General features: G+C 39.4%; 1 long non-coding RNA gene across 1 annotated transcript; it reads left to right on the top strand.

Moving 5' to 3' along the window:
- Positions 1-12,811: 12,811 nt before the first annotated feature.
- Positions 12,812-13,369, top strand: LOC116034054. The gene is made up of 2 exons (XR_004100965.1): positions 12,812-12,875; positions 12,999-13,369. It is a non-coding gene; the product is annotated as an uncharacterized LOC116034054 (long non-coding RNA).
- Positions 13,370-17,719: the final 4,350 nt, after the last annotated feature.

The following is a 17,719-nucleotide window of genomic DNA, read 5'->3' as shown; positions in this document are numbered from 1 at the left end:
ACTGAGGTAGGATCCTTCACAAACAGCAGTGGATCCAACAGGAGTGAAACTGCCCTCCAACGACCTCAGCCCAGATGACGGCACTGACAAGTGCACAATAGTTATCTGATACATTAGCATCACTGCAGTGCATACGACTGTTCATAACACACAGCTGGAACTGATGCCCTTTCAGGATGATAATCATCAATATGAATAACAACTGATGCAATGTGCATGTATTTCTGGCATTGAAATAAGCTTTAAATCCTAAATATCTGACATACAACATCACATATTTATATGAAGTCTGTCAATCCAATTCCATTTTCTTACTTTTACCCACGTGAATGCTGGACACCAACATGTACCACTATATTATCTCAATTTGAGAGTTAAAATGATATACAACAGACAATATATCCCTAGTTTCAGCTTTTCAATTGTGGGCATTTACTGTTTTATTTTGCCTTATGTGTTATGATTCCCGGTGTTAACTGGACTATTTGAACTGAAGCCATCAGATTTAGGAAATTGTAACAAGCATTTTCTAACATAGAGAGAGAGAGAGAGAGAGACAGAGAGAGAGAGACAGAGACAGAGAGAGTCTCAGGGTACGTTGGAGTGGAGGAAGAGTAAATTATCAACACACTCTGGATTGAGGGCAGTGCGTCTCTCCTCAATTAGTCTCCCTGCCACACTAAAGCTCCTCTCAGACAGGGTGCTTGTTGCTGGGATGGCTAGAAGTCTTTTGGCCACAGGAACAAGGGCATCTCCGGCACTTATCTTTCCAGAAAGTGAGGAGGTCAGTGGGCATCTTCAATGGTTCGCTGAGGTACTTTATGACCTCCTGCCGAGTTGTCTCCTCCAAATCATCCGATGGCTCCTCCTCTTCCACCTGAACACAACTGGCAAAAAAGTTGTGGACTTCTGTGGTGCCCATTGTGGCAGGATCTTTAGACAAAAAAAGGGCACAGGACAGGACACAGTTTCAGAACAGGCTTATGACAATACTGAAGTGCCCTCAATATAGATAATAAAATCTATAGATAATTTTATTACTTTCATTTACCAAAATATATCTTGGTGATTATAAAGGCTACCTATACATGTTATACCATGTTTTTTGTTCTCAAGAGAGCCTAGGCATCTGGCAACATATGATGTCAATATCAGCATATCAGTTTGATATCAAGGAAAAATCTTTTTTGCTTCATGTATTTTCCATAGGGCTAAACATCTGGGGCTGGGGTAGTATAACTCAGACACAGAACAAAACTTATGAGTTTTTTTTGTTGAAAAAGACTAGTGATCTCTCTGTAGTGTTCTACTGCTATTAGTAGTTACCCTCTTGTACTCTGCACTGTCCTGACTGTATATATATATATATAGTCAATGATAATGTAATATTTGTAGTTGAAGAATCCCACACGTTAGAATATCGGATTATCTTGACCACTGTAAAAAGTCATTTGATGGTATTAAAACTAACCAGAATAATCAATTAACTCATACAAAGTTTGTTTTTCTATCTGTTAGGTTTGTGAGAATAAAAACACAAACCACATCTTATGTGTGTATTAAGATCATTAATACTGTGAAATTTGTGTAACCATTATTTTGTGGCTACATATCACGTAACAACTGCAAAAAACAAATTACTCACACAGAGTCAAAGATCAGTTTCAATAAATGTACTGCAGTAACAACATCAGTAAAACTGTCAAAACACTATGCAATTACTACTGAGATAGGCACAACCTGTTGGCAATTATAATGGGGTTCCCACACAATAAAGCAAGTGTGTGGAGATTTCTTGTAGGTAGGTATAAAAGGCACCTGCAGAACCTGGTTTTGATCACAAACAATGGAGGAAAAAATCTGCGTCACCGTGAGGGATAGCCAAGGTGCTGTGATGCTAAAAATGAGCAGAGAAACAGCTGAAAGACTGACAACTGGTGATTAAAAAAAAGAAAAGTCAGTTACCTTAATACCATTATACATGTGGGTGGCAATTATTGAAATGATTGAGATCTGTTTTTTTTCAGACAGCAGATATGCCAGTGACATACTGGAGCAGGTTAGAGCTGCAGACCACAATCAAGGTACATTCTCCTTTCACTATGCCAAACATGAATATTAAATTATTAATATTAATTGCTAGAAAAAAATCACTAAAAATAAAGATGTTAAATGATATTATGTGGCTGTCTTATTGATACATAAAGAAACTTAAACACCAGAAAATGAGTGGTCACAGTGGTGAAATACTCCCACGATCCCTTGCTGATTTAGCCAGGGTTCTTACCCCCCAGTTACCATGAGCTGCCACTCGGAGGCACAGCAGAAGTCTTTTTAATGTAGAGGCACTTCAAATTAAAATGCCTTAGGGTTAAAACTGTAAGGTAACTGTCTCAAAAGCTCAAGTCATTAAATTAGTTATAATGACCCTTACACATTTGCTGCAACCCTCCTTAGAGCCTTTTAAAACATTGCAACATTGTATTACTATTTTAAACTTGGCATTTGACTGAGGTACCTCACATCACCGTGTGGCATACTGAACATCAGCTCACAAAAACATGTAAATGAAAGAGGGGGAAATAAGGGGGTATGACTGTAAACTAAAGTGTATCTTATCCTTAAAGGTGGGCACAAATCATGTCCCGGTAACAAGAGGCATCATGGTTGTTGGGCTGTGGTGGGTGTGGATCCTCAATGTCCTGTTGAAGAAGATCCTGCTCATCTTCATCAACCCAGTCACCAGAATCTAAACAAATGTTGTGAAGAATGCAACATGTGACTGCTGCACTGATGTTTGCCACTTCCTTTATGTGCAGACACTTGAGCCTCCTGAACTTCGACTTTAAGATGCCAAATGCATGCTCAATGGCCACACGAGCTGCATTGAGCTTTCTGTTAAAGCGCCTATGCCTATGTAAGGTGCCCATTATCCCTGTAGAGCTTCATCAAATGTAGCCACAAAGGGTAGGCTGAATCAGCAATCATGTGCATCCCCTCTGGTACCAGCGCCTGAGGATTTAATTCCAGTTGCCGTGCTACATCTGTGTTTTTCGAAATGCTCTTGCATCATGACAACTTCCAGGGTGACCTACATTAACATGACAAAAGCGGCGCTCGCTGTCACAGAATCCGGTGAGAATGATAGAGTAAAATTGTTTCCTGTGATAATAGGCTATGAGGTTGTTGCAAAATGGTTTGACAATGGGAATGTTACATCCATCAAGAGCACAGACTGTATTTGGAAAGCCGTGTGAAGTGCTTCCCCTGTGGGCCATGAAATGTGATGTGACAGAGGGAACAGAAGTGATGGAGATGGGTTGACATGGTGGATTCTGAAATGTTAAATCTTTCTGCAACACCCCTATACTACTCCTGGTTGGCTAGCGTCCACAGGCTGGCAAGAACAGCGTGGGATACAGGCAACTTGGTATGCTGTCTGTTTGTGTAGAATCGTCCCAACATCGTCATAACGTACTAGATAGCAAAGAAGAAATAATGATCAAATTGACGTAGGCTACAAATATCAGTGATAATAGCCTACTAAAATGCTTCAGATAATGTACCTCTCATTGTCCTCTCGACAGTCTGAAATGACTTTTGAAGTCAGTCACAGTGTACAAAGGTACGACTTCCTCAACAAAATGTGGGATCTTTGGAACCAACCTAGGAGAAGAATAATGAAGCTGATTTTATAAAGAGTTATTAAGAACTCATTGTGCTTCCTGGAGCAGTTATTGAATTAATATGGTTGCTGACAAATGATAACCATCTATTTAATTCTTTATATGAAATAATAATTAAACCCTGTCTTAAACAGCGTAACAATAAAAAAATATTATATATTATATATAATATATTCCTCTTTTATTCAATCTTATTTATGAGTGAGTGTTTTAATTTGCAGGGAAACTTCTAACTCATTATTACCTGATCATTTAGGAGCATCATCAAAACCGATAAGTGCTTCTACTGTACGCGATCAGAAAAATGAAACCACTAACGTTAGCTTAAATGAACTGCAGCCATGTGTGCACTGTTCTTTGAAATATTTAGCGTTAAATCACCTTCTCTGTTGAAGTCGATCTTCATGGATAAGAAAGGGCATCTCTTCATACTGAATTTCCTCAGCCATCAAAAACGCATATGCGATTTCCTCAACCATTTCTGCAAACTACAGGTAGCCTACAGATGATCAAACAGGATGTAAACATGTTTGTGACTACCTTTATATGCTTTGAAGGCTGATGGAAAACGTGTCCGACTTGACAGCAGATTTTTGTCCCAGCCCCCAGCTGCTCCCGCCTGCTCTCGTCTACTTTACAGGCGAGGTGCAGTCGGGCGCAGTTCATCTCGAACGAGCCTAATGAAAGCTCAGATGGGCCGATCTGGAATCTTGCTCCTTATGACCTCATAAGGAACAAGATTCCAGATCGGCCCATCTGAGCCCACCCTCCACCTTGCCCCCCCCCTCTCCTCCTCAATAGCATTTAAAGCTACAGACACAGAAATGGCACATCCTAAGGAAAGCTCATTGTGGGACTGGCTCTAGTGGCTGTAATTCTGCACCAAGGCTGAATTTCAGGAAAGAGACTTCAGATACAGTATTAGAGGACCACTAAGGTCTATATAAAAGAGACTTCAGATACAGTATTAGGGGACCACTAAGGTCTATATAAAAGAGACTTCAGATACAGTATTAGGGGACCACTAAGGCCTATATAAAGAGACTTCAGATACAGTATTAGGGGACCACTAAGGTCTATATAAAAGAGACTTCAGATACAGTATTAGGGGACCACTAAGGCCTATATAAAAGAGACTTCAGATACAGTATTAGGGGACCACTAAGGCCTATATAAAAGAGACTTCAGATACAGTATTGTAGTGTTTAAGTCTGTCTTATTCAACTACAGTAGCACTACTGCTGTTGTTTTATAGCAGACTACCGCAAATTGAAAACATACAGTAAATCACTATAAATTAAATGTTAATACCCATAATGCAATGCATATTACAGTAATGAACCGGAAAAGAAAATGATGGTATATTACTGGGCATTTTGTGGTAACTGTAGAAATTACAGCAAAGTCTAACAGTGTAGCATTTCAACTTGGCATTTTTCCATAATATTAGATGACATACTGTGGTCATTTTTTGATTAAATACAGTAAATATAATAGGCTACATATTGGACCTTTTAAAAAGTCTTCATGTGTCTTATATTTAATGTTGCTCATACATTGTGTCATACATTAAGACATGAGGCTTATTTATATGTGGTTATGGCTGCAATCTGTACTTTTCTTGGACCAAAATACAAATTTGGACAAATGTCAAAGATTTTGCTTTTACTAAATGTAATACTTGTACCTTAGTTATTCTAAGAAGCATTTGAAATGTCTATAAAGACTTACATTTAACTTGCTAATGCCTGCAGACATACAACCTAATATGTGGAGTTTCTAACTAAAAAAATGAAGTTTACCACTTGAAAAAGACAAATACTAAACACTGACAAGCACATATTGGCTATCCAGAAATGTAACTGAACCTGATATCAGTAGCATTTGGGGTTTATTGTACATTTTACATTTACTACTGCATGCTCCATGGACCTATATCCTGTTTCCTGAAGTCATTCAGTATCTCGCAAAACACCTGCCAGTTCCCGCACTTTGTTTTGCCGTGTAGTAGACCAAGAGAGGCAGGTAGAGATGGTGCTTGAACCACATCTCGATTTGATTCAGAGCATGATGGTGCAAAACAAAACATTCGATGAAATCTCAAGAACATTGATTTCCATGGGTGTAGAGAAAGGAGCATCTGTCTCCAACATTAAAAAGTTTTGTGCATTGTACATTAGGAAGAATGCACTGGTGTCCAATGAACAATTGGCGCTGTTGCAGAATCTATTCAAGAGGTAAGTTAAGTTGATAACATAAAAATGCAAGTTTACCTAATGTTAGCTACATCTCTACTTTCATGTATGCCAAATTTACAAGCAGCTAGAATCACCGAAGTTTAGCACAGGAAATGCAATTGCTTGTTAAGCAATCAGGCAGGCTTGCAGCATAAAATATAATGCATTGATAAAATCTGCCATCAAGACGTTTCTTGTATACCCTGTGGCATGTATGTGTCTGTCCGTCTTTCCAGTTTTATCTTATCTACTTGGGACTGGGTGGGTGTGTTGCTGAGAAGCCAATGAAGTGCAAATCCAAGTGTCAAATGAGCTTCTGTAGAAAAATGTAAAAACCCAAGACAGCCTGACTTCCCGCTTTAATCTGTGCTGTATTCGGTGTCGTACCAAAAATTATTTTGCGTTGTGCCGCTAAAAAGGAGACTACAGCACGATATAGTAACAGCTTGAATAGACGTGCATCAATATCCAGGAGAGAACCGGCAATATAGCCACATCCAGAACACGCACAGCACGAGACATCATCATTAACACATTAATGTCCTTAATAACAGACTAGTGAAGCTTAGCTGGACGATGGATACAGCTAGTTAGTTTGCACCAAAACCAGCATTTTTTTTTTAGGCTTTTCCCTTTATTAAGTAGTGACAGTGGATAGACAGGAAAGGGGGAGAGAGATGGGGGATGACACACAGCAAAGGGCAGCAGGTCGGATTTGAACCCGGGCCGCTGCAGGACTCAGCCAACGTGGGGCGAACGCTCTTACTGGGTGAGCTAGAGGCCGCCCCCAAAACCAACATTAATATTAATAATAGTGTCAGATATCTTCCCAGTAACATGTATCTTTAAATCTAAATACATTATTACACGTTTTGTTTTATTTAGCTAAGTTTCCTTACTACCATCGTCTGCTTTAGTGATCTTAAATAATCTCAAGCAAGACCTCCAATGTAAAGGACGTTTCTGTTAAAAAAAACTATTTTGCACATATTATCATAATCATAATGTAATCTTATAGCTCCTAATCATATGTGTAACCCGTGTGTGTTTGCCTAGCCCTTTTTTTTAATCTCTGCGTTGTGTTCTGGCGACAGATGAGGCAGGAGACGATGGATTTTCTGCTGTGGTTTCAACAAACACACAGGACATAATGTTTGTGGTCACTAGATCTGATTAGATCCTCTGACAAAAGAGCAGAATGAAAGCGGGTTACGAGGTATGACAGAGTTTTCTTCTAACGTTACTCTATTCTAGAGAGAGTGTTGCTTAGCAGCGGCCTTAGCAACGGCCATAGTAACAGCCTTAACAACGGTCTAAGCTTGCTATCGTCAAAGCCCGTCTATGGATATACCCTTACGCCGCCTTCCCACTAGCACTTGAAATCAGCTCCGTAATACGCAATACTATACCCTAATTAGAAATTCTTTGCTAGCGTTAGCCATCTATCTAATCAAAGAACTAATATATAATTGAAAAACTTTAAATAGCGAATTCAAACCACTGTATAAATCACACAGGACAAATCGGACATTACATACAGTATAACTGAATACATTTGTTCAAATTACAATTAATATCTTTTATAAACCTTTATCAACGGTGCAACTGGAGCGCTAATCTGACCGGAGCGCTAATCTGACCGGAGCGCGCACGCACGTACCTTTGTCAACGCTGACCACGTTCACACACAGTCGCATTTGAAAAACACACAGGCAGGAAGTAAAAGCCCCAAAAATAGGGGGGGGTACAAAACAGGAGGTCTGTTGGTCCTATGCCACAAAGAAAGTGGGGGGGACATGGCCCCCCTGTCCCCAGTGGAAATTACACCCTAGCATAAATCTCTCTCTCTCTCTCTCTCTCTCTCTCTCTCTCTTATGGGCTAAAATATAAATTTCCTAAAAGTAACCATAAGTAACATTATGTAACTTATACTGCTCGCTCCTCAAACAAAGTGTACATCTTGTTCATTTGTGCAAATGACAAGTGACTCCTGAATGGTTTCATATATGAGCAGTAGTTCGTAAATGTATGTTTAGACCATTCAGTCGGTCTGCTTCTGCCACACTTTTTCTCACTACCACTTTTTTTTAATTTTTTTTATTTTTTATACAGAGGCAGAGTTTCCTTCTTTACATATTATATGCTATATATATATATATATATATATATATATATATATATATATATATATATATATATTCCTCGTAGGCCTTTATATGGACATAGAAAAGAAAGACACTGAAGAAATTAGACTCTGAAATCTAGAAATCATAAAGATAATTAAGTTATAAATTCAATGCACACTGTAAACATGACTGTAACAGAGTATTCATCAGTTATTTCCCCCCAGCTCAATATAAGGTCCAAACCCATTGAGCTGTCCTCTCCCTGTTTCATGAATGTACAGTAGCCTAGAATATAATTACTGGTCCAGTGAACTAAGACTATAATTTGTGAGGACTGTATTATTAGGATAGGTTTTATAATTGTACAACCCTCCCTAATTATAGCCCCAGTTTACTGGAGACAACACACATTGTGTGCTAAGAATGCCAAATGAAATGCACATGGAAGAGGAACATACATGATCCTTTTCTGTTTAGGATACAAAAAGAAATAAATCAACTAAAATAATTAAAGGTATATTTGTCTCTGACCAGTCTGCCATTGTTAGAACCACTAACATGTGTATAGCACTTTATATATTATTCTTCATCACTGACCTAAAACACATTTGCAACTTTATCAGCCTTTTCTAAATATCACAACTGCCATAATAAATTTATCAACCTTCTAACAACAATTTCAACAGTAGTTTCCATACAGCAATATAACAGTAACAATGACTGTCACATGAATAATTATAAAAATAATGGTCACAACTTTAACAGTGCTTAACTGAACAGCAATATGCACATGTATTTTATTGCAGGCTAATAATGATAAGGTAAAACCCACTGCTGAGTGAACAGAAAAGGCACCAGGATTAATAAATCCTGGCTGTTAGCCTGGTCGGGCTTAATCTCCTATCTTCGTTTTGTGCAAAGGATGTTTGACTCGAAAATCCAAACTGTGACTTGACCACAGAGCTCTGAAGTGTCAGGTGTAGACCAACTCAAGTACGGCCTGCTGAGAATGGATGTTTGCTTTCAGATTCAAGAAGTCACATGACAAAGCTAGTCTACCATGGCCTATGTATCACAATGATACTATTATTTGTGTACACCAGCTTCTGCAAATTCAGTGTTTGTCAACAGCTCATGAGATGTGTTCTGATTGTATTAGACAATCCAATGAATAGGTTAATCCACATCCCTCCCTCCCTACCTACTGTACCTCCCTCTCTAACTCTCGTCCAATGAAACATTACAATGTATTAAAAGGCTGGTCACAAGCAATTATTTGTGTCATCCAAAAGTCTAGCATAGAGCCTTTTTGAAAAGCATTATACTTTGGCCATAAATTGCACATGGACCAAAATGAAAAGATGGCCATGTATGGAGTGACTGATGTAATGGCCATTGATGGTTACAGTCAATCATGCCAATAAAAAAATAGCATGGTTATTTATGACGACGTGTACAGGTGAGTAAGTGCCAGTGAATTAATTCAATTTGAATTAACATACTATATTTGGATCTGACATTACTTTTTTTCTTGTTTTCACATATTTAAGAAAAAAAATAATTACGGTTATGTATTCATCAAAAATATATTTTCTTTAAAAAAAACATGATTAAAAGAAAATTTTGATTAATTTATGTTTTGGTTATTTTACAAATACATTGATGTGTTCATCAATACAGTATGAATCTGTGATCCAAGAGCTCTGGTGGCTATGACATCCAAAAACTTTATGACAGTTGCTTCAGTCATTCACTTGCGTTAGGACGGATTTTGATTTGTTTCATCAAACACCTTCAATTTGCTGACATTTTAGTAAATTCATAGATTAACATTTCATAACATGACCTTCAACTGACTTTCAATGTTGTTTGGGTCTTAAAAAGGACATGTAGTAAACTTTTAATGTAAGGAACATCTACTAACATATATATAACATGTATTTATATATATATATATATATATATAAAAAAACGACTTTCTCTTTTATCATGTCATTCTTCATCAAAGGAAATATTTTACAAGCGGCACTGTATTTAATTACAGAGAGATGATAAAATACTTGTAATACAATGTGGAACGTTTTCCCCTTTGTCATTGTTTAACACTGCATGAAAAGTGGGATTTTCGTCAGTAAGCGGCACTGTAGATTGTTGTGGAAGTTCAGGTTTACGACTGTAAACGGTGTTAGAATATATTTTGTGAAAGTGTTGAGAAAAGGTTTTAGAGTTCATGGGGCTGACCTCAATGTCTCTGTTTCCCTGGGTCAAAGGAAGGGTGAGAAAGAAACTCTGATCAGGGGAGGGAACGAGGCAAACAATGGTCAGCACTTTGCAATTGTGACACTGTATGGAAATGACCTGGCTCTCATGAAAACTCCTTAAAGTTTGCTGGAGATTAAAACACAGGTGTTCAGAATCCAACAATAGCGGCTGGCTTCTTCTGAGCTGAGAATTGGAAGTCAAGGTCATGTTTTTTATACAGTGTTACAAATTAGTCAGGAGCCGGCTGGAGCCAGAAGATCTTGGACCGGATCCAAACTGATGAGGGCACCACCAGGGATGGGACAGAAATGGATAAATAGACAGTATCTTAACTTAGCAGCACCTGATGCCAGGGGAAACGCTGTCGGTCCGTAAGGAGATAGACTTTGCCTTGTATCAGATCCATGTACATGTATTTGTATTCTGCAATATCATTCACTAAACTTGTTATTAACTTTAACTGGACGAATCTTGGTCTTGATTTGATTCCTGAGTTTTATTTCTTTGATCTACCAGTAAACGAACACAATTTGGCCAGACCGGTCAAATTGGTCACATCTTAGAACTAAATCCTTCAACGGCAATTTACAGGCGGCAACACCGAAAACTGCCGTTAATTGTCGGAAATTGACGTGGGCATTGCTTGGCAGTTGTCCCCCCATGACCCCCCCCCCACTAATTCTAGGGGAGGCTTTAACATGTAAATGAAAATGCTGTGAGCTATACAAATGCAAATCAGGGTAGCAGCAGGGGGAGTTTTACCCCAGGTGACATTTTTCTAAAAGGTATTAACTTCATTTTAAGAAAACCTTTGGTATAAATAGATCAGGCTCAGTATATAGCCTAATAATAGACTTATATTTTAGCTTGAATTGATTTATTTAATGAAAGTATGCCAGATTAATTACTGTGTATGTCATTAGCAATGACCAATGTTATGTAAAAAAGATACACAAAACAATTTATTTCAACAATTAGTTTTAATCAGGCTTTGCGACAAAGGTAAAATGTGCATTCCATGCAAACAACATCACAGTCTCCTAGAGCTCATCCACTGTACATAGTTGCATGACTACAGTGACCTTTCTTTGGTCTTGCTCATCCAAGATTGTCTGGTGGAATGGAGACAGAGGCACCACTGTACAGTTTTCTAAGAGAAGTCTTTCTGCTGACACCAAAACACTGTGCTTCACATAAAGCATATCAGCTTTGGCATTGCATGACAAAGTCCCAACCATTTGTCTTCTTAAAATACTGGCAAAGTCAGCACCATATTCACATGTCCATAGCATATGAAGCTGTTAGCTCTGCTGAAATGGCCTCATAATCTGGACTTCAATTGTCCTATTGTTATTAAACTTTCCCAGTATTCCATTAAAACTCACTGTAATTCACCTCCACACCAGTCCTCTTTGTCTTTCTCTATCACTCTGCCCCTACCCCCACCTCACTGCTTTGATTTGAAAAATAGTGGAGGGATATGACTCCTCCGAGAGTTAGAGCTGAGCAAAAGCTTCCAAAGTATGGGAGTATTTCAGGCCAACTGGTAAAAGAGTTGTCTGTACACTCTGTCAAACTGCACTTGCTTATCATGGAATTACAACCACGCACCTAAAAAGGAAACACGCAGGAGTTGTTCAAGATGTGCGGAGCGTTTTGATTTTTTTCCTCCATGTCACCTCCGGGGCTCCGTAAAGATGCGCCCACAGAAAAGGAAAAGACTACATAAGTATATGATTATTCATTTTTTATTTTATTTTATTTTACCTTTATTTTACCAGGGGAAAAAAATCACATTGAGATTAAGGGCTCTTTTACAAGTGAGCCCTGGCCAAGAAGGCAGCACATAAAAAATACACTTTAACATACAACAATAAAACGGTGAGCTAGTCTGTATTGTTTATTACCTCTTGAGAAGTACAATGACTGTCTTTTGATGTTAAACAGGCTACTTAGACTTTGGGAGTAATGTTTTAAACCCCACCATGCATGCAAGTTTAAATGCGAGCAGCAAAGAGCTGTGTGGCTGCTTTCAGCGTGATTCATTATTAGGCAGAGCTAATAAGCGGGACCAGTGTAAGTTGCTTTATAAAAGTGTATTTTTTTGGTCTTGTAATCTACAGGAAGCAGTACGCCGTCTTCACAACTCAAAGACAAATTGTAGGCGCTACAAACCGGAGCAAGGGTAAGATTTAAAGAATATGCTCTCATTCTGCTGTATAAGGAAATAGATACGTTAATAGACCGATCTTAATCGTACATTTTGTTTTCACAGACTAACCTCGCATCATAACGAGGCCGTGACCTATATTTGCTTGGAGCAAGTCCAGATTTACATGATGTTGACAATGACAGCATTGTGTGTAAGTAACTTTTCCTGTTTTCTCATTCCTTGTTTAATTTTACTGTGACTTGTGTTTTTTATTCATGCCACTCTCATTTAATTGTTTTCCAGCTCCCTGTAATTACGAGACAGTAAGCAGGAGCTTCAGGTAGAAACGATCTTGCATCTCAGGCGGAAGCTGTGAAGAGTTCAGCTCAGAGTCGGTCAAGAAGAAAAGAGCGTAAGATTAGATTAGATACGTTTTTAGTCAATGTGAATATTTTTCAGGTGCATTCATAGATGTGTTGTGTCCATAAGCACTGCATCACGCAGTACTGATTGTCTTTATTGATTGATTTTACAGCTGCTGGAAGCGAGACAGAGTGTGCTGGCTGCAGGTGAGGTGGACATCTGGAAGTGCACCACCCTAGACCTGATGATCCGAAATGCAGGGCAACGCACCACAGACGTCTGCAAAATGGACCGAATTCAGACAGAATGCCGCCAGTTACCTACAGCTCAGAGGCGGCCGCGGCAGGCAGACAGTTGACGGTGCTGTAGGATTTGGCTTCTCGTGAGAGTGGGAGATTTGTTGTGTGTGCTTTGTACATAGTTTTTTTCTGATTGCGTTTGTGTTTTGTGTTAATAAAGCTCTATCTTTGAATAAACAGCACATTCCTGGCAAATCATTTTCCTTAGGATAACAATGACATGAATATACAACATAGCATATATGAAAAAAAATTGCGGGAGCTCTCCACATACGTCATGGTTCGTTTCGGTCAATATGTGGCACAGACGAACGCCACGTTTACAGGCTGTAAATTGTCGTTAACTGCCAAAAATTATGGGGATTTCCGGGGACGAAAATCCCACTTTTCATGCAGTGTAAGCAGGAATGCTGTTCTAAGGTATGGCCTTTGGGATCAGCTCAGAGTGGACCACGGTAGGGCTGTCAATCTTCCTCTATAATACTATTCGAATTCCATTTGTTATTTTATTTAATATTCAAATAATATTCGAATATTAAATGCAAATTCATCCTGTTATTAATATTTACGATATTACACAGGCTTATGGATGGCCAATGCCACTATCAGCATGTGGTTGTTGTTACACATTCTGTCCACTAGAGGGACTACTAACATTACAAAACAAACTTTTGAAAACAGGTGATCGCTTTCTTATTAACAATAAAACAGCAGGACAAAATTAATGACTTTAATTTGTCAACTTTAATGAACATTTTTTTATATATAAAAAAACAATGGGTGCTGAGACTGCAATGCATCAACTGCACAGCATTTTTTTATACAACAAAAAAACAATGGGTGCAGGAGACATAATAACAGGAGAATAACTGCACAGCTTCTATTGAACACAACCGATCTTCACAAATTGAAGAAAAACAATTACCCTACAACCCTACTGGTCGTCACAGGTACTTAGACTGTGACGACCATTATCATGGTCTTCCACCACGATAATGGGTTGCTATCGGTGGGTAGTGGGGTCTCACCTTCGTAGATCAACATTTCTTGCTCTAGCACGGCACCTATATCTAAGGGACCACCTGATGCGTCTGCTCCTTGGCGGTAAACATCATCAAAAAGGTCCCCCATAGCCAAGGGCGAGGCTAGCTCCTTTTTAGGGGTGCTGAAGCACCCCTAAAAAGGAGCTCAGCACCCCTAAAACTTGGAGTAAGAAATGTTGTTATTTATTTTTGTTCGTCTTTGACAAGGTTAAATAATGTCCAAAACATACTCCGTAGTTTGTGGTTTAAAGCGGCCATATTATGCTCATTTTCAGGTTCATAATTGTATTTTAAGGTTGTACCAGAATAGGTATACATGGTTTAATTTTCAAAAAACACCATATTTTTGTTGTACTGCACCACTCTCTCTCACTGCTGCAGCTCCTCTTTTCACCTGGTCTCTGTTTTAGCTACAGAGTGAGACCTCTTTTCTTCTTCTTCTTCTGTGCTATCTTTGATTGCACTTGCACATATGCAGTAGCTCAGATGTAGATCATGTCAGCTAGCTAGCTCCATAGACTGTAAAAGAAAGGCTGTTTTTACAACTTCGGTCAGTTACAAGGCAGGATTAGCTGGGAGACTTCTAAATGAGGGCGCACATGGAAGTAGTTCTTTTGTAGATTATGGTGAACTCGTGTGTGTTGTAGCAGTGCTTTGCTATTGAGAACGAGGTAGCATGCTAGCGTTAGCATGCTACCTCGTAGCTCGTAGCGTTAGCTCGTAGCGTTAGCTCGTAGCGTTAGCATGCTAACGCTAACGCTACGAGCTAATGGTTGCGGTTAGCCAGCTCGTTTCGGCTTGTGACGTCACAAGCCGTGCCGATTTTGAACAGCTCACCCGGAGACTCAAGGCAGGACACATTCAGAAACTGTATCTCACTCAAAACAGCATGGATGGATTTTTTTCAAAGTTTGTATGTGTTTGTGAAAACTGTTAAGCTAAAGTAACAGATAATGCAAACCAGCTATCTGTTGTATCAAATTACTTATCTAGGCAATGGTCCCCTGTAGCCTATATTACATTTACTTTTTGTAAAATTATTTTTTACCACATTTCTTCATAATAAAGGAGGAGGAAAACAACAGGGAGAGTCCATAAGGGATGAGAGAGAATTGACAAGTGAAAGAAATGAAGAGACAGAGGGAGTGCAACATAGAGACCACCAAGCCAAAGCAGCAGAGACAGAAGAGAGCTGTTCAGACTTAGGGGATAAGGACACTGGTCCTAAACAGTTAAAGCTGTCTCAATACCCTCATACTCAGTTTGGCACACAAAAAAGAGCCTTTCAAGAACAGTGGTTCAAAAGTTTCAGATGGGTGGAATACTCAGCTAGACAAAATGCTGCTTTCTGCTTTCCTTGTAGGGTATTTGGCAAAAATGTCAGAAAGGATGCACTTGTTAATGATGGAGTTAATAACTGGCAAAAGGCACTTAGCAAGTTTCAAAAACATGAAACAACACAGTCACATAAGGACAGTGTGGTTTGTTGGAACAGCTACAAAGCAAGCCTGTCAAAAGGGAATGTTGTAGAGCAACATTGGTTTTACCTTCTTTTTTTTTTTTGCTCTTGATGTGAAGCTTGTTTTATTATTAGTTATTGATGACTTGTATTGGTTTATGAAAGTTCAGACAGGCATGCAACCAGATATGTTAGAGATGGCCATTTGTAAATAATTTACAGAAGATGAATTACATTTTGTTGTCCAAGTACCTGTCACTTTGTTCAATGACAATAAAATTGAATCTAATCTAACCAATCTGATGATTGTTGATACAAAAAGGAGGCACATGGAGTTAACGGTCAGGAAAACCAGCTGAGTGAAGAAGGTTTTGTGTTTGTTACAGGGGGCTGTCTGTGTGAACTCTCACAATTAAGCTGGTGCTCTGAAAAGGTCTCAAAAAAAAGAAAAACAATCTGGATGTTAGAGTTAGTTGAACCAATGTTAAAATGATAGTTATTTTTCAATAGACATATTTTTCTTTTTTGTGTGAAAAGAGGGTGGGTGGTGGCAGTGGGGCTCATTGGGTGCTCAGCACCCCTAAAGCTCTGACCCTAGAATCGCCCCTGCCCATAGCACTGAGAGCGGTTTTCTCCTGGCGCGTTATCCCCATAGCCATGGCTGCTCGCTCCGCAAACACTGGCAGCTGACTTAGCTCAACTTTTATTTTCTCCCGTACCTCCTGCCGTTGGTCTCATTCCAAATGAATTAGCCGTTGGAAACGCGGGTCAAGGTAGCTAGCCATATTAAGCAGCTTGAAGGCATCTTTGTCTGGACTGTATCGATTGTAGAGGCCCGTCTTTATCTTCGTTTTCATTTCATTGAGTGCTGCCGGATCACCGGTGGATGGCTGAAGATGTGACAAAAGTACATACTTCAGGGGGAGAACAGCTGATGCTGTTGGAAATCGGTCGGTGGATGACGCCTTAGTGGCCACTTTGAATGGCTTAAGCACTGCTCTCACCTACGAAAATACACACAAACAAAATTAGAATAACTTTATGGCTAGCAGCTTAACGTAACGCAGCTATGCATATGCTGCTATGCCCTCTTCTGTATTATTAATGAAAAATCTAGCCTATTAATTGGTCAATCAATACCACCTGGTTATTACATGTAATGCATGCATACATACAGTATGTACATCATTTTTGTCACTCACCTGCTCCATAAGGGTCCACTCGCTGGTAGTCAACTCGAGATGACCAAGTTTCTTCTCCATGATGACTGCTGCTAACGGAGCTTGTTGCTCGGCTGCCCGACACACCATGTCGTAAGTGCTGTTCCATCTGGTAGCGCAGTCGTTCATTAGCTTTGCAGGTTTAAGACCAAGCAGCTTCTGCTTGGATTCCAAAAGGTAGCTGTCTGTAGCGGATTTGTTAAAATGCAGTGCTGTGGCCTTCAGTCTGCTGACTGGAATTTCTATAGCTCGCACTGCCAGCCCTTTCCTCACAGCCAGGTTAATGGTGTGTGCCATGCACGGGACATTGACGACCTGCAGGTGCCTCTCGACAGCGTTGATATAATTAGCCGCGTTGTCAGTGGTGATGGAAAGCACTGACTCACGACTAACGTTGTACTCTCCGAGTATTCAATTCAATTCAATTCAATTCAATTCAATTTTATTTATAGTATCAAATCATAACAAGAGATATCTCGAGACACTTTACAGATAGAGTAGGTCTAGACCAAACTCTGTACTTTACGAAGCCCCAACTATTACAGTGGTTGCCTCAAGAGCAAGCATTAGCAGTAGCTATTGCGACAGTGGCAAGGAAAAACTCCCTTTTTTTGTTAGGAAGAAACCTCGGACAGACCCAGACTCTTGGTAGGCGGTGTCTGACGGCACCAGTTGGGGGAGTGGTGAATGGTGGCAATAATAGTCATAATAAAGATAGTGAAGCAGTGATCACAATGGTAGTCATAGTAGTTCATGTCATAGTAGGGCACAGCAGGGCGTTACGGGGTGTAGTGTGCAGTATGTTTCAGATGCACTCAGCAACGTTCTCGGCGGTGTGGCTTTTCTGCGCTTCAGCCGTTTTGAGAATTACA

This window comes from Sander lucioperca, chromosome 20 (assembly GCF_008315115.2).
Source record: "Sander lucioperca isolate FBNREF2018 chromosome 20, SLUC_FBN_1.2, whole genome shotgun sequence".
NCBI classification, from domain to species: Eukaryota; Metazoa; Chordata; class Actinopteri; order Perciformes; family Percidae; genus Sander; species Sander lucioperca.
Note: the sequence above shows the minus strand (reverse complement) of the source record. Positions and strands in the feature narration are given on the sequence as shown.